The sequence below is a fragment of the Bos javanicus genome, chromosome 21 (assembly GCF_032452875.1).
Source record: "Bos javanicus breed banteng chromosome 21, ARS-OSU_banteng_1.0, whole genome shotgun sequence".
NCBI lineage: Eukaryota > Metazoa > Chordata > Mammalia > Artiodactyla > Bovidae > Bos > Bos javanicus.
In genome coordinates this window covers 6,248,205-6,265,450 of record NC_083888.1, presented here as the reverse complement: position 1 = coordinate 6,265,450, position 17,246 = coordinate 6,248,205, and the positions used below count along the sequence as shown (strand labels likewise).

At 43.7% G+C, this 17,246-nt stretch overlaps 1 protein-coding gene across 3 annotated transcripts in view; it reads right to left on the bottom strand.

Moving 5' to 3' along the window:
- The window catches only part of ADAMTS17 (ADAM metallopeptidase with thrombospondin type 1 motif 17), a 407,285-nt gene that overhangs the window by 36,864 nt on the left and 353,175 nt on the right, over positions 1 to 17,246 (bottom strand). The gene's annotated exons all lie outside the window — the stretch shown is intronic.

Below are 17,246 nucleotides of genomic sequence, written 5' to 3'. Positions count from 1 at the left end.
GCGTACAGTTCAGTAGTATTAAATACATTCACATTGTTGTGCAACCCTCACCATTATCTCAAAACTTTTCATCTTCCCAACCTGAATTAATTAGATTCAATAAACAATAACCTCTTCTTCCCCTCTCCCCCAGCCCCCATCATCAAACTTTCCGTCTCTATGACTGTCTGCTCAGGTGCCTCATATAAGTGGATCCATACAGTGTTTGTTCTTCCGTAACCGTCTTCTTTCACCAAGTATAATGTCCTCAAGGCTCATCCATGTTGCAGCATCTGTCAGAACTTCCTTCCTTTTGGAGGGTGAATAGCATTTCACTGTACATGTGTAACACGTTTCATTTGTCTGTTTGTCCAGAGAGGAACATTTGTGCTGCTTCCACCCTCTGACTATTGTGAATGATGATGCTATGAAGCTAGCTGTACAGATTTCTGTTAGAGTTCCTTTTTTAAAAATTCTTTGGGTATATAATTTTGGGTATATAATTCTTTTAATTCTTTTGGGTGGACTTGCTGGATCATATGGTAATTCTGTGTTTAAGTTTTTAAGGAATCACTGTACTGTTTCCCACAGTGGATGCGCCATCTGACATTTCAATCAACAGTGTAGAGGGTTCTAATTTCCCCATATCCTCTCCAACACTGATTTGCTGTGTGTGTATATATATATATATATATATGTCTGGCTTATATATATAAGCTAGCTACATGGGTACAAAGTGGTCCTCATTGTGGTTTGATTGACATTTCCCTAATGATTAGTGATAATGAGCATTTTTTCAAGTACTTACTAGCCATGTGTGTATCTCCTTTGGAGAAATGAGTGAACATTTTCTTTGCCTATTTCTTAATTGGGTACCATTTGTTGTTTAGTTATAGGAGTTCTTTAGATATTCTGGATATTACTTCTTTATTAAATATATGACTTGCAAATATTTTCTCCCATGCTTTGGGTTGCCTTTTCACTTTGTTGATGATGTTCCTTGATGCTCAGTTTTCAAATTTGATGATGTCCAATTTGTCTATTTTCCCTTCCGTTGCCTATGCTTTTTGTCATATCTAAGAAATCATTACCAATGTATGAAGTTTTTTTCCTATATTTTATTCTAAGAGTTTTAGCTTTAACTCTTATATTTAGGTCTTTGATCCATTTTGAGTTTATTTTTGTATATAGTATAAGGTAAAGATTGCTGGGAGAAATATCAGTAACCTCAGACATGCAGATGTCACCACTCTTATAGCAGAAAGCGAAGAGGAACTGAAGAGACTCTTGATGAAGGTGAAAGAGGAAAGTAAAAAAGCTGGCTTAAAACTCAGCATTCAAAAAATGACAATTGTGGCATCTGGTCCCATCACTTCATGGGAAATAGATGGGGAAACAATGGGAACAGTGACAGACTTTATTTTCTTGTGCTCCAAAATTACTGCAGATGCTGATTGCAACCATGAAATTAAGATGCTTACTCCCTGGAAGAAAACTATGACAAACCTAGATGTTGTATTAAAAAGAAGAAATGTTACTTTGCTGACAAAGGTGCTTATAGTCAAAGCTATGGTTTTTCCAGTAGTCATGGTATGGATGTGAGAGTTGGACCATAAAGAAGGCTGAGCACCGAAGAACTGATGCTTTTGAACTGTAGTGTTGGAGAAGACTCGAGATTCCCTTGGAATGCAAGGGGATCAAACCAGTCAATCCTAAAGGAAAACAGTCCTGAATATTCATTGGAAGGACTGATGCTGAAGCTGAAGTTCCAATACTTTGGACACCTGATGGGAAGAACTGACTCACTGGAAAAGACCCTGATGCTGGGAAAGATTGAAGATGGGAGGAGAAGGGGTTGACAGAGGATGAGATGGTTGGATGGCATCACCGACTCAATGGACATGAGTTTGAGTGAACTCTGGGAGTTGGTGATGGACAGGGAGGCCTGGCATGCTGCACTCCATGGGGTCACAAAGAGTCAGACACAACTGAGCGACTGAACATAAGGTAAAGGTCCAACTTCATTCTTTCATATTTTGATATCCATTCTTCCCAATACCATTTATTGAACTTTATTATGGTTTTGATTTTTGAATTCCTTGATGACTGATGATGTTGAACATCTTTTCGTGTGCTTATTGGCCATATGCATATCTTCTTCTGAGAATGTCTACTCAGATAATTTACCCATTTTTAAATTGGTTTATTTTTCTTATTATTGAGTTGGAAGAGTCATGGATGTGTGTTGTTTCAGTCACTCAGTCGTGTCCAACTCTTCTGAAACCCCCATGGACTGTAGGCCACCAGTCTCCTCTGTCCATGGGATTTTCTAGGCAAGAACACTGGTGTGGGTAATCATTTCCTACTCTAGCAGATCTTCCCAACCCAGGGATTGAACTCATTTTTCTTGGGTTTCCTGCATTGGCAGGCAGATTCTTTACCACTGTGCCATGTGGGAAGCCCAAAGAGTCCTTGATATATTCTAGTTAAAATGAAGTGAATTGAAGTGAAAGTTGCTCAGTTGTGTCTGACTCTTTGCGACCCCATGGACTATACAGTTCATGAAATTCTCCTGGCTGGAATACTGGAGTGAGTAGCCTCCCCCTTCTCCAGGGGAATCTTCCCAACCCAGGGATTGAACCCAGGTCTCCTGCATTGAAGGCAAATTCTTTACCAGCTGAGCCACAAGGAAGCCCAATAATACTGGAGTGGGTAGCCTATCCCTTCTCTGGTGGATCTTTCTGACCCAGGAATCGAACTGGGGTCTCCTGCATTGCAGGTGGATACTTTACCAACTGAGCTATCAGGAAAGTTAAAATGATCTTTTCAGATATATGATTTGTGAAAATGCTTTTTCCCTCATTGGGTTTTTCTTTACGGCTTTGAAGAACAAAGTTTTAAATTTTTATAATGTCCTAGTTTATTTTTTCTTCATTACTTGTGTTTTTACTTTCATATCTAAGAAACCATCACCTAATCTAGAGTCAGGAGGATTTATGTCTAATGTTTCCTTGTTTTATAGCTTCAGCACTTACATTTAGTTGATTGATGCATTTTGAGTTCATTGTTGTCTATGGTATGATCTAGGGATCCAACTTGTTTTTTGATGTGGACATTCAGAGTCTCAGTACCATTTATAGAAAAGACTATTCTTTTTACATTGGATTGTTCTGGTATCCCATGTTGAAAATTAACTGATAGTAAATGAGAGAATGTTTATTTCTAGATACTCATTTATATTAATTGTTCTATATGTCTGTCTTTATGCAAGTACCGTACTGTCTTGATTACTCTAGCTTTGTAATAATTTTTGAAACTGAGAGGCATAAGTCCTCTAACTTTGTTTTTATTTTTAAAAATTGTATTGACTATTCAGAACCCTTTGCAATTTCACATAAATTTTAGGGTCAGCTTGTTCATTTGTGCAATAAGGACAGTTGGAATTTTGATAGGGATTATGCTTTGTTAGTAGATCAATTTGTGTAGTATAGTCCTCTTAACAATATCAGGCTTTCTACTGGGATGTATTTAGATATTCATTAACTTCTTTCAATAATGTTTTGTCATTTTCAGTGTTTAAGTCTTGTACTTCTTTTGTTAGATTCATTCCTAAGTATTCTATTGTTTTTGATGCTACTGGAAATGGAACTGTTTTCTCCATTTCCTTTTCAGACTATTCATTGCAAGGTTATAGGAAGAGAATTGATTTTTGTCTGTCAATCTTACATTCTATAACCTTGCTTAACTTGTTTGTTAAAAATAACAAGCCCAAAATGGCTTGTATCATTTGCCATGTCCACCACCATGACAGCAAACCAAGACTTAATTGCAGTTTCAATCCCTTCCAGAAATATGACCTTTAACAGTCAATCTGATATTTCCTGATCAACACTAGTGAGGTAATTGTGCATGATAAAGCCCTTCCCTTCCCCCAAAAGAAGATGGCCTGGACTAGAGTAGTCTTTGTGTGTGTTAGTCTCTCAGTCGTGTCCGATTCTTTACGACCCCATGGACTGTAGACTTCCAGGCTCCTCTGTCCATAGACTTCTCCAGGCAAGAATACTGGAGTGGGTTGCCATTCCCTTCTTCAGGGAATCTTCCTGACCCAGGGATCGAACCCATGTCTCCTGCGTTGCAGGCGGATTCTTAACCATCTGAGCCGCCAGGCAAGCAAACTCTACTTGTTAATACTTTCTTGCCCCACCCTCTTCCTGCCAGTAAATACATTTCATTTGAGTATGACCCCTTGGAGCACTCTTCTAGTTGCTAGCTGGGATGCTGCCCGGTTCAAGAACTGTTAAATAAAGTCAACTAGATCTTTGAATTAACTGAGCTGAATTTTGTTTTTCAGCACATACATACATAGAAGATCATGTCATCTGCAAATATATGTAGTTTTACTTCTCTAATCTAGATGCTTTTTTTTTTTTTTTGACTAATTTCCCTGGCTAGAACCACCAGTACAATGTTGAATACAAGTGGTGAAAACAGACATTCTTGTCTTATTCCTCTCTTAAGGGAAAAGCATTTAGTCTTTCGCTATTAAGTGTGATGATATCTGTGGGTTTTTTGTAGGTGCCCTTCATGAGGTTGAGAAAATTCTATTCTATTCATAGTTTGCTGAATGTTTTGATCATGAAAGAATATTTAATTTTGTCAAATACTTTGTGTGTGTTTGTGTTAATTGAGACAATAATGTGGTTTGTCTTTTATTCTACTGATGTGGTATATTACATTATTTGATTTTCAGATAAGTTTCCACTTGATCATGGTATGTAATCCTTTTTATATTGCTGGATTCAATTTACTCATATGTTGCTGAGGATTTTTGTGTCTATATTCATAAGTGATATTGGCATGTAGTTTCTTTTCTTGTGATATCTTTGTCTGGTTTTGTCATCAGGGTAATACTGGTCTCACAGAATGAACTGCAAAGTGCTTCCTTTTCTACTTTTAGGAAGAGGCTACTAAAAATTGATATTAATTCTTCCTTAGATGTTTGGTAAAATTCACCAGTAAAACCATCTGATCCTGGGCTGTTTTCTGTGGGAAGTTTTTGATTTACTTGTTATGTGTGTGCTCAGGTTATCTATTTTTTCTTGAGTCAGTTACAGTAGTATTTCTAGGAATTTTGCCTGTTTCATCTAACTAATACAATTTCTCATTACACCAGAACGTTTTAGGTTTTCAGTATAGTAACGCAAAATGTCCAGATAATAACGGGAAAATGTAGAGGCTGCTTGAGGGTCACACACACTAAGGGCACTGCCTTATTTAGGAAGAGGCTGGTGATTCTAAATACTTTGGACTTTACTGAAATGCTTATAGTTAAGGTACATGGGTCACATTTAAGAGTAGCTATCAAAAGAACAGAAATATAATCTACAGCTTCCCAAAAATAGGGAGAAAAAAGAAAAATTGTTAGTTCTGAATATCTTATAATTTCCAATATCATTTCCTCCAAACTCATGAACTATATATTTTTTAATTTCTAAAAATATAGAAAAAAGTAGGTCACTATCTTTTTACTGCTTATTTCTAATGTAATTTTCTATGGCCAGAAAGAAGAGTGTGTTTTATTATCTTGGTTACCATAAATGCAGCCTTATCAATCAGTGGGAATGGGGTGAACTAGCCATGATATAATGCAGAAACAATAGGTTATCATACGGAAGAAATTAGTTCATTGTCTCAACTCAGATTATACAGGAAAAGGCATTCTGGATGGGTTCAGTTCAGTTTAATTTAGTCGCTCAGTCGTGTCCCACTCTTTGCGACCCCATGGAGTGCAGCACGCCAGGCCTCCCTGTCCATCACCAACTCCCGGAGTTTACTCAAACTCATATCCATCGAGTCGGTGATGCCAACCAACCATCTCATCCTCTGGATGGGTTAAAGCCTTCTTATATGCACAAAAAAGCCAAACCTTAAAAGTTTTGAAAGAATACATAGGAAAATATATTTGCAGTTAAAAGGTCAGGAAGGAATTGTAAAACAAAAGAAGGACAATTCCTAAATTAAAAATTAACCAATTTAACTAAATTAAAGATGAAAGCTTCTACTGAAAGACCTCATAGGTGAAGAGAGATGCCTCAAATAACGGAAAATATAATCCAAGGTGTATGAGGAAGCTCATAATCAATTGGTAAAAGATAAGTAGCCCAACAGGATAATGGGCAAAGAACAGGAGGATAAATCACAGAAAAAATATAAATATCCTCTTAACATATGAAAACACTCAACCTCACTACAGCACAGGGGAATTAAAAAAAAAATCAAACAACGAGGCACCATTTCCTCCCCACCAGATGGCAACACTACAAAGTCTGCTGCTGCTGCTAAGTCACTTCAGTCATGTCCAGCAAGAACACTGGAGTGGGTTGCCATTTCCTTCTGCAATGCATGAAAGTGAAAAGTGAAAATGAAGTCGCTCAGCCATGTCCGACTCCTAGCGACCCCATGGACGGCAGCCTACCAGGCTCCTCTGTCCATGGGATTTTCCAGGCAAGAGTACTGGAGTGGGGTGCCATCACCTTCTCTGACAAAGTCTGACTAAACTGAATTTGTTCACCACTGGAGCAATGGGAGCCCTTGTGGCGCTGGTGACAGGGTAATGCTAGGCAAGTCTTGGGAGGAAAGCTCGAGGTGTGCAGACCTATGACTGTGTAGTCAGCCTTGTGGGGACACAACTTGCGCATGTGTCCAAGGAAACTGGACAAGGATGTTCACAGCATAGGTGTTTATTAGCTAATCTCAGACTTTCCTACGCATCTGAACATTTTTCATAAGAAAAATGCTTGCACAACCCAGAACCAGGTCAGAAGTACTAACTGACCTTGACTGCTGAGAGTGGCGGCATCTGTGGTCAACTGAGAATGAACGTGGTGTCTGTCCTGGGAGCTGCCAGGCTCCAGTCTACTGTTGCCATGTGGGTCAAGTATTGCCACATCTTTCCTTTTAAAAAATAATGTTGAAAGCTCCCAGTCTTATTGCAATCTCTTGATTTTTAAAGTATTGGAAATGAACTCTAAAACCTTAAGACGCCTGTGCAGGCCAAGCCATGTCTGCTGTGGAATTCAGTTCTGCCTCTGGTCTGGGACTGCCCACTTTAATTTTCCAAGGAGGCAGCTCTGGTGGTTCTGAACCTAAACCAGAGAGGCTGGATGTGCGTCTTCCTGTGGCTCTGGCCTGAGAGGCTACTCTGCACCTCTGTCTTGCCACATGGGTCCTCCCGCAATGCTCTGTCCCCACATTCCTATTACACACACACTCTAATTTGTCTTTTGGTTGGCTCAATATGTGTGTCCCAAGAATTCTGTCCTGAGAAGATGAGGGAAACAAGACTCCCCCAGATTTATGATGTGATGCAGTTTTCCCAAGACACCAGTCTGAGCGGTACCATTCTGAAACCAACACCAAAGTCCTGAATCCAGGGGGCTGCAGAGATAGCCAGAGGCCTGATGAACGCCAGCAGGAACCCCTGCCCAGCTGGCCCAGTGGCCCAGCCCCACCAAATTATTCAATGTGAAAACATGCAAGCAGACCTCCCCGACATTCCAGCCCTGCCGTTGCCTCACATTGGCTAGGAAAATGCTCAGGATTTCACAAGACTCTCTGAAAATGTTTCTGGGGGAGTTCTCCAGAGCTGGAGTGAGCCATAGCCCTGTGTCTTCTGGAAGGGGCACAGAAGGGAAAAGCCATTGTGTGCACAGGGACAGGGGCAGGGCTCCAACATGACCAGTCTGCAAACCTGGCTAACGCTGGCTCCGAGCTCGCCCTGCAAGGGTTCTGGCCCCGGGCTTTATGAGCGAGGGAATGTACAGCACCGCCCGCGTCCCCACCCATGACTCCCTTTAATTGCAAGCCTCCCATTTGCTCCCTGAGCCTCTCCTGCCAAAGGCGCTTCCCGACTCCCCCAGAGCAGACAGGAGCTGGCCAGAGCCCTGGACAACAGCCTCCACGGTGACTCTTTGTTGGTCTATTTTGAATTGCTGGTACCGCCTAATGTGCTGCTGGGTTAGAAGCTGTGGCCCTGCTGGAACGGTTTGGAAAGGGTGGTGTCTGCGTTGAGCCTGGGAAGAGATTCCCCGGGGAAGACAGACATCCAGGCCAGAACTGTGTGGAGACGGCTGGTGATGGGGTGCCCCAGTCCTGCTTGGTGGCTGGCATCCTGCAACGTCTTCCTTCCCGCACTGAATAAAATGATGCAGGGTCTTCGGTAAGCATCACTCGTCAGGCCAATCCTTAGTGCAGATGGCAGCTTCGACACTTTTGACCCTGGCAACTGCCCTGTCTGATTTGTACTGGTTCCTCCTTGACTTCTCAGATGCCCAGAGCTCCTGCCGCTTGCCTTCTACTTCTCTGAAGCCTCCTCCTCCGCTGTTTTCCAAGGAGTCCCGGTCCTACCCTTGTTCAGCCTTGGGCTCCTTTGTTCCCATGGCTCTCCTTCCTTCCCTTCCCTTCCCTTCCCTTTCTTTTCTTTTCCCAGAGCTAACTCATGATATGATTCCCGTATGTATCGTGATGCATAGGCCTCCCTGCTCTCCACTTTGGAAACTCCAGGACTTCATGACTGGCAGCCTGAAGGACAGCAGGGGTCCTACACCTCTGGTTCTGGGCGGGCAAGGTCACAAACCATTCCTCCTTGCCCCACTGCCAAGACTCTTTTCAAGAGACCAGCCATGCAGGGTTAGAGGGCAGCTGCTAAGTGCCACCAGGCCAAGCTCCATGAGGGATCTCAGATCTGCTCCCCTTCTCCACTTCCATGGCCACCTTGCCTGGGGTATTGTAACAGTCTCCTAACTTGCCTTCCCACCATGGGATCTCTTTTCTCTTCCAAGTAATCTACGCACCGCTGCCATGGCATTAGTTATGTGACTTTCTCACTCTAAAACCTTCAATGGCTCCCTAGGGCCTACTATCTTTCACATTCTGAAGTCACACTCAAGGCCCAGCCCGATAACTTAGTCATTCTTTCAGCCCAGGCTCCTCCATCATTCCACTAGGGATTGAAGATGTTTTCATGAGTATAAACAGGCAAACAAAAATAAGACACTGCTCTAAAACAAATGAAAATTAGGTCGGATCAAGGTAGCAGGACTAGCCTTACCTGCTGGCTTCGGTTGGCCCCATGTGCTCCTTCCTGTGTTTGACATTCCCTGACCTGGAGACGTGGGCACTGACCCCTCTGCCTGCACAGCCTCCTCACTTGCTCAGCTGGCCAGTTTCAAGAGTCTGCCCCTCCAGGAGCTCTTCCAGAAGTCCTGCATGTGCCTTCTTCTGCCTCTGGTTCCCAGTCTGAAGGATACTCTTTCCCCCAAGAATATCCTCACCTTGTTACAGCTGGGAACCTCCTAGGAGGCAAGAGGCTTGGCTCTAGTTTGGGCTCACTGGCTAAGTCTTTGATGACTTTGGCTGCTGAACTTGCCACACTTTGCTTTACCATGTGAAGTGGGGTGATGGGGTGAATGGCTCCTATTCATTTCTCACGTGGACATGCCAGCGGTTGATCACACATGTCAACCTGTTATCATCTCGTGCTCCCCTTCCGGATGGACCCAGATCTTAGCGGGCTCATCACTGAATAGTCCAGGATCTGTATTTCCCATCCCATACACTTGCTTCAGCACATCGCTCACAGACCTGCCTACCTTCTCCTCAAGGGTGGATCTCAGTAAGGCAGCGTGTTCTGAGAACACCCTAAACCTTGGCTCCAGCACTCTGGAGAGACACTGTGTATTAATGCTGCTGGCTAATAAAACCACCAGCAGTTTCCTATAAAAAGTTACAGTGGGATAAATCTACAATAAAATATTCATGCCCTTTATTTCACTTCACAGAAAGATTCAAACATCCCAACCAAATGGAGTCACAGCAGATGTTGGGCAGATGTTCTCAGGCAAGGGAATGAGAGACAATGATTAGTCTCAATTAAGTTCTCAATAAATTATGTAACAGATTCCTTTAGCCACTCAGCCCTGAGTGGTTTGCTGGGCCAAAGTCAGTGAACCTGGTCCAAAACTATTTAGAAACTTTGGATTGCTTTGGACAATTCATGTTCTGAGTAGGCTGTAGAGAATCTTGGCATAAGAGGAAATAATGAATACCATAACCACTTTCAATTGTAAATAATAATTTGTTAATAATTTTAATAGCTAATGAGCTACAGAAACTGTGTTCCTGAGCCCTCCAAGTAGAAAGGAAAGAGGTTCATTTTATTTCTGGCATTATTAAGTTTTTGGTATGAAATCCCCCTGTGAACTTCTGAGAATTTTATTCAGCAAGTACTGTGTCAGAATGATCTATTTTCACTAGAATATTGCTCCTTCTCTTTGATTTGTAAACGCAGGTTCCTAAGTGTCTGTCCTGCAAAGGTGGCTCTATCTAATTGAGCTTTAAGGATTTCCCACCAACAGGCACACGAGACTGGCCACACCCTACTCAGCCATCAAGAACCAGAGAAAAGAGACTTCTACTACAAGTTTTGTTGGACTGAGTTCCGTGACATCTTCTCCCTCCTCCAAGTGTTGCATGTTGTCAATTTTAACTTTTAGGCGAACAAAAGAAAATTTTATTTAGAAAATTGTAGAGAATGTCCCAGTCCTTGGCAAAATGTTTGGGGTCACTCAGAGTCCAGACTCTCTTCCCTCTGGCTCTCAAAGGCCTGGTCACATTTTGCTGTAGATGATTCTTGTCTCTGGCTCTTCTGAGAGAAAGCTTCTAGTGCAGAGCCTTGTGCTTATTAAGGATGTAACAAATGTTTTTTGAATTTAATCGAATTCCATGATTGTCAATAAAGAAAACTGAGAAGTGATCAGGAGCTTCCTAACTTGATCTTTGTGTTCGTCCCCAGGGTATCTCTTGTCTACACTTTCAGTCATATTAGGAATCTCCTCTAGAGTCATATTTTTTGTTTACTTAGCAGAAATGACAAATACAATTCATGTACATTGTACAAAATCTGAAAGGTACATAAAAACATAAAGCAAGAGAACGAAGAACATACACGGACCCAGTCTTTTCCTAAACATAGTTTCTTTAAAGATACCGTATTATAAACAATTCTCTTAATATTGTGCCTATTTTTCTCTTAATAGGAGAAACAATTTGTATGCGATCAAAAATATTGTCTCAAGAGTGATTTTTAATGCTTGCATAATGCTCCATCGTATAGGTAGAGCCATTTTACTTAGGTGGTACATACTTGGACATCTGGGTAGTTGCCAATTTCGTCCATAATTTGGATGATTTCTAGAAGGCAAAAGTTGAAGTCCTGGATCCAAGGTGATGAGTGATGCCTTCAGAAGACTGGCAGGGACTGCGTGGATCTGTGCATGATGGGGAGCTCATTACACTATGGCCAGGATGTCTGTCCCACCAGCCTGGGAAGCACCAGAGAAGCAGTGCTTGTCCTCTAGATGATGACACAAAGTATACAAAGGCACCAGGGCAAATCCTTCCAGGTATCTGAAAATCCTTCCAGATACTCTGAAATCCTGCCAGGTATTCCTTTAGTTTTCCCTTTTAACTAATGTACATAGCCTTTCAGTTGCTCTTCATGAGGCAGCAATGTCTGGGCCTCTCACCCTTGACTGCTGTCTCCTGCTGTGGACGTAGCCATCCCAGCCAACTCGCGCCCTAGCGTGTGGCCTTAAACACACTCTTCAGTTATAACCTGAGCCGCTTCAAGTCAATAAGCAATAAATACATACTAGCTGGGCCCCTCTGTAACCAGATGTTATGTGCTCTAGTCTCTGCTCGGCTCCTACTAAGAGGAGGAAAGGGAGGCTTGTGCGAAGTGACCGGCTCGGGCCTACCCAGCCAGTAAGAGATGAGCTGGCTCCACCCAGGTCCACTGGGATGCAGTACAGCTACTGCTTCCTGCTACCTCGGCACGTCCACACAGATGTTGGCTGGGCAGCTGACCCCTGCCCGAGTCACGAGCTCTGCTATCCTGATGTCCCCACACAGATCTCAGCTGGGCAGCTGACCTCTGCCTGAGTCACGAGCTCTGCTACCCTGATGCGTCCACACTGATCTCGGCTGGGCAGCTGACCCCTGCCCGAGTCACGAGCTCTGCTACCCTGATGCGTCCACACAGATCTCGGCTGGGCAGCTGACCCCTGCCCGAGTCACGAGCTCTGCTACCCTGATGCGTCCACACAGATCTCGGCTGGGCAGCTGACCCCTGCCCGAGTCACGAGCTCTGCTACCCTGATGCGCCCACACAGATCTCGGCTGGGCAGCTGACCCCTGCCCGAGTCACAAGCTCTGCTACCCTGATGCGTCCACACTGATCTCAGCCGGGCAGCTGACCCCTGCCCTAGTCATGAACTCTGCTACCTTGACATGTTCACACAGATCTCAGCTGGGCATCTTACCCATGTGCTAGTCATGAGCTCTGCCACCCTGATGTGTCCACACTGATCTCGGCTGGGCATCTTACCCATGTGCTAGTCACGAGCTTTGCTACCTTGACACATCCACACAGATCTTGGCTGGGCATCTGACCCCTGCCCTAGTCACAAACTCTGCTACCCTGATGCATCCACACTGATCGTGGCTAGGCATCTTACCCATTTGCTACTCATGAGCTCTGCTACCTCAACACATCCACACAGATCTCAGCTGGGCATCTTACCCTGTGCTACTCATGAGCTCTGCTACCCAGATGCGTCCACACAGATCTCGGCTAGGCATCATACCCATGTGCTAGTCACGAGCTCTGCTACCTTGACATGTCCACACAGATCTCGGCTGGGCATCTGACCCCTGCCCTATTCACGAGCTCTGCTACCTCAACACGTCCACATTGATCTTGGCTGGGCATCTGACCCGTGTGCTAGTCACGAGCTCTGCTACCCTGATGCATCCACACTTATCTCAGCTGCACATCTGACCCCTGCCCCAGTCACGAAATCTGCTACCCTGACACGTCTACACTGATCTTGGCTGGGCCTCTGACCCGTGTGCTAGTCACGAGCTCTGCTACCATCTCAACACGTCCACACCGATCCTGGCTGGGCATCTGACCCATCCCCTCGTCACGAGCTCCCCGACAGGGATCAGGGCTAGGGCCGCCCTGTGTCCCTAAGTTTTTCTAACCTGGAGGAAGCTCTGAAAGGTGGAGAGGAAACTCTTCATCAAACGTTATCCTCATCTGGTACTCAGTTAAGGCTGTTAAACGAGTGAACAAAGGAACAGCTTTAAATGCCCAGGCTGAGTTTAATGTCAGTGGACATCCCCAGGTCTCTGCACTTTTAAGTTACTTCCCTTTGAACCAAATGTGGGTTTTGTATCCTGTAAATTTTAATTTTCAGGTAGAGGGGACCTTTGTTCTTAAATTTTTTTTCATTAATTTCGAACCCTATTGATGTGTGATCAGAGGCTACTATCTGTACTATTTCTAGGAACCTATTGATGTTCTCTTTGTGGATTTGAGAAAAAGGTGTGTTCTCTATTATCAAGGAATAGTGCTTGGTATATATGATTTATATTATTGATTATGTTATTTAGATCTTTCATATCCTTTCTTGTTTTTTATTTACTTGGCACTTGGTCTGTCTTATATTAACAGTCACCTATACACAATAATGGTGTAGTCCCAGAAAAGCATCTATGTCTGCTTTATTGACTATGCCAAAGCCTTTGACTGTGTGGATCACAATAAACTGTGGAAAATTCTGAAAGAGATGGGAATACCAGACCACCTGACCTGCCTCTTGAGAAACCTGTATGCAGGCCAGGAAGCCACAGTTAGAACTGGACATGGAACAACAGACTGGTTCCAAATAGGAAAAGGAGTACGTCAAGGCTGTATATTGTCACCCTGCTTATTTAACTTCTATGCAGAGTACATCATGAGAAATGCTGGACTGGAAGAAGCACAAGCTGGAACCAAGATTGCCGGGAGAAATATCAATAACCTCAGATATGCAGATGACACCACCCTTATGGCAGAAAGTGAAGAGGAACTAAAAAGCCTCTTGATAAAAGTGAAAGAGGAGAGTGAAAAAGTTGGCTTAAAGCTCAACATTCAGAAAATGAAGATCATGGCATCTGGTCCCATCACTTCATGGGAAATAGATGGGGAAACAGTGGAAACAGTGTCAGACTTTATCTTTTTTGGCTCCAAAATCACTGCAGATGGTGATTGCAGCCATGAAATTAAAAGACTCTTACTCCTTGGAAGGAAAGTTATGACCAGCCTAGATAGCATATTGAAAAGCAAAGACATTACTTTGCCAACAAAGGTCCGTTTAGTCAAGGCTATGGTTTTTCCAGTGGTCATGTATGGATGTGAGAGTTGGACTGTGAAGAAAGCTGAGTGCCGAAGAATTGATGCTTTTGAACTGTGGTGTTGGAGAAGACTCTTGAGAGTCCCTTGGACTGCAAGGAGATCCAACCAGTCCATTCTGAAGGAGATCAGCCCTAGATGTTCTTTGGAAGGACTGATGCTGAAGCTGAAACTCCAGTACTTTGGCCACCTCATGCGAAGAGTTGACTCATTGGAAAAGACTCTGATGCTGGGAGGGATTGGGGGCAGGAGGAAAAGGGGATGACGGAGGATGAGATGGCTGGATGGCATCACTGACTCGATGGACATGAGTTTTAGTGAACTCTGGGAGATGGTGATGGACAGGGAGGCCTGGCATGCTGCGATTCATGGGGTCACGAAGAGTCGGACACGACTGAGTGACTGAACTGAACTGAACTGATGCGCAATAAATTTCTATCTATATTTCTTTGCATTTCCTGTGGTTTAGGCTTTACATAGGTAATTGCTGTGTTATTTGGGACATAAATATTCATTACTGTTATATCTTCATTGTTAAATATGCCTGTCTCCATCTTTATTTTAGTTTTACCTCTACAATTAAACATTTTAAAATGTTCACCTTCAACCCATTTATCAAAGTGTCCCCAGTCACCTCTCAGTTAAATGAAGAGCATCCTATCATAGTGGAGTTGGCAAACTATGGCCTGAGGGCCTAATCCCTTCTGACATTTGTTTTTTAAATAAAGTTTTACTGGGAAATAGCCCTACCTATTTATCTATTGTCCATGGCTGTTTTGGCGCTACCATGATAGAGCTGAATAATAATGACAGAGATCATATGGCTTAGAGAGCTAAAAATATTTCATATCTTTAGTTAACAGAAAAAAAAATTGCTGAGTCTTGGTCTGGTAGAGTCCTTAAGAAGGGCTCATGGGTACAGTAGCCTAAGCTTCTGCCCGAAGGACAGTTTTGCTAGCTATAAAATCTTCAGTGCACATTCTTCTTCCCTGTCTGCTGTCCTTAGAATCACTGAGAACCGGGAGTCTGTGTTCCATTCCCCAGAACCACAAGGAGTGGGTGAAGCACGAAAGTGAGGGGGAAATAGACTGGGTGCTGGGTTCTGAGAGGAGCCCTACCACTGAACAGCCACAAGTTTCTGTGGAGCCTCCTGATCACACGGCACCTCCCACCACAGGGCCCGGCCCAGAGGAGCCACATGACGAGACTCTGACAAACTCCGCAGGCAGCGCTGCAGACATACACCAGGGGCCTCCCTGGACAGAGGAGACCTGGGTCTAGCAGCAGCTCCATGGGGACAGGCCATCAGTCCACCTGTTTTCCTGTTTCATCCATAGTGATACCATGGAGACTTGCTAAGTGTTCTGCTGCCCTGACCCACCACCCCATTAACACTGTCTGACAGGCACTGAGTGTTCTCATTAAACCCTCCCTCATTTAGGGCATACACGCAAGCCTTCTTTTCTAAAATGCACACAAACCATCTGTCTAAATCATTGATTTGTCCTCCAGCTGTGCCAGGGGTTGACAAGAGGCTGAAGCTACATTCCTTGGACTTGCCCATTTATGCATTTGGGAAATTGAAATCCACCCTCAGACTTTTGGCTCTTCTCTCATCAGCCACGATTTCAGAGAACCAATCGGCAGAGTCTTGGAGGTAACATCTGTAGAGTTCTGTAGCATCTTGGATTGAATTTCCTCCTGGAATGGGGTTTTTGGATACTTCTGAAAAATCGTGATGATGACAGTGGTTATAAAAATGATAAATTTATCACTTACTGTGTGCCAAGAACTGTCCTAAGCAATTTATTTCTATTAACTCATATAATTCTCATGACAGCCTTATGAGATGGGTGCTATCTATGTCCCCTGATTATGGAGGCAAGTAGCCTGGTTGAGGTCCCCAGCAGCAACTGTGAAGCTGGGACAGGAATCCAGCAGCTGAGTCCTCATTCTTGAACTTGGACACACAGTTTTCTGGGGCTCGGGCTCCACTGTCTCTGTACTGCTCCTGGCTGCCATGCTCTGGTCCTTTCTTTTATCTGTCCCAGTTTTCATTCCATTCTTTTTGTTGAAAAGCTGCAGGATTTTGGCCTTATTCAGGCTTATCTTCCAGTTTTTACTTTGAAGGTTAATTTAATAAAAAACAAAAAGCTATCTTTGTAGACACTTTATAAACAGGGATCAGCTTGCAGGCCTCTGCCTGTCTGGCTTGAGCTATCTGCTGAGGTTTCAAAGTGTTTTCTACCTGCGCTTGTCACTTGCCTCTTTCTCTTGTCTTTTTAGGCCTTTACATCCAGCTCATCCAGGGCTGCCATGTAGCCCCTGGCTCTACATCTGTCCCCCTCCCCCTTTGTCTTATTCGGTCTGTCCATGATTATGTAAATAGAATCTTCCAGAATTTCCCCTACCTGCTGAGCTGTGTTGACCTTCTTTAGCTATGGAGTCAGAACTAACTCTGCTCTGACCTTTATTTATTCTCTTTTTTAAAAGCAGAGGGGTCTTTGCTGAACCTTGCTCAGAGTTCCCTGTCCTGACTGTGGCAAACTGCAGAATGATAGTCAGTCATTGCTACCCAGGTTTTGGTCACCGTCCTCCAATGACTCCTCCTTCCTGGTTTGTAAGGATTAAAGTCAGAGTGATGAACACTTTCACAGCATCCTTTGTCTTCTGAGAGCAGAGAAAGTTGGGAGTGGTTTGTCTCTAAACTTGGGTGACCAGCTGCCTGATCCCCCATCTCCAGTCATGGAGTTTCTGCTATACAAGGCCTGGAGCCTCCAAGAGGGTTCCACCTGCATTTGACTTGGGTAGGGTCTCTGGCCCCAGCTTCCCTCTGGACCTTCTAGTCCTCCAGCCCTCAGAAGATAAGATAACTATCTTTCCTTCCCAGATTAGCCACATACTTGTTCTACTGGATGATTTTTGTGTCTACTGTCAAGTTCAAGTCACAGAACCAAGCTCACCAGTCTTG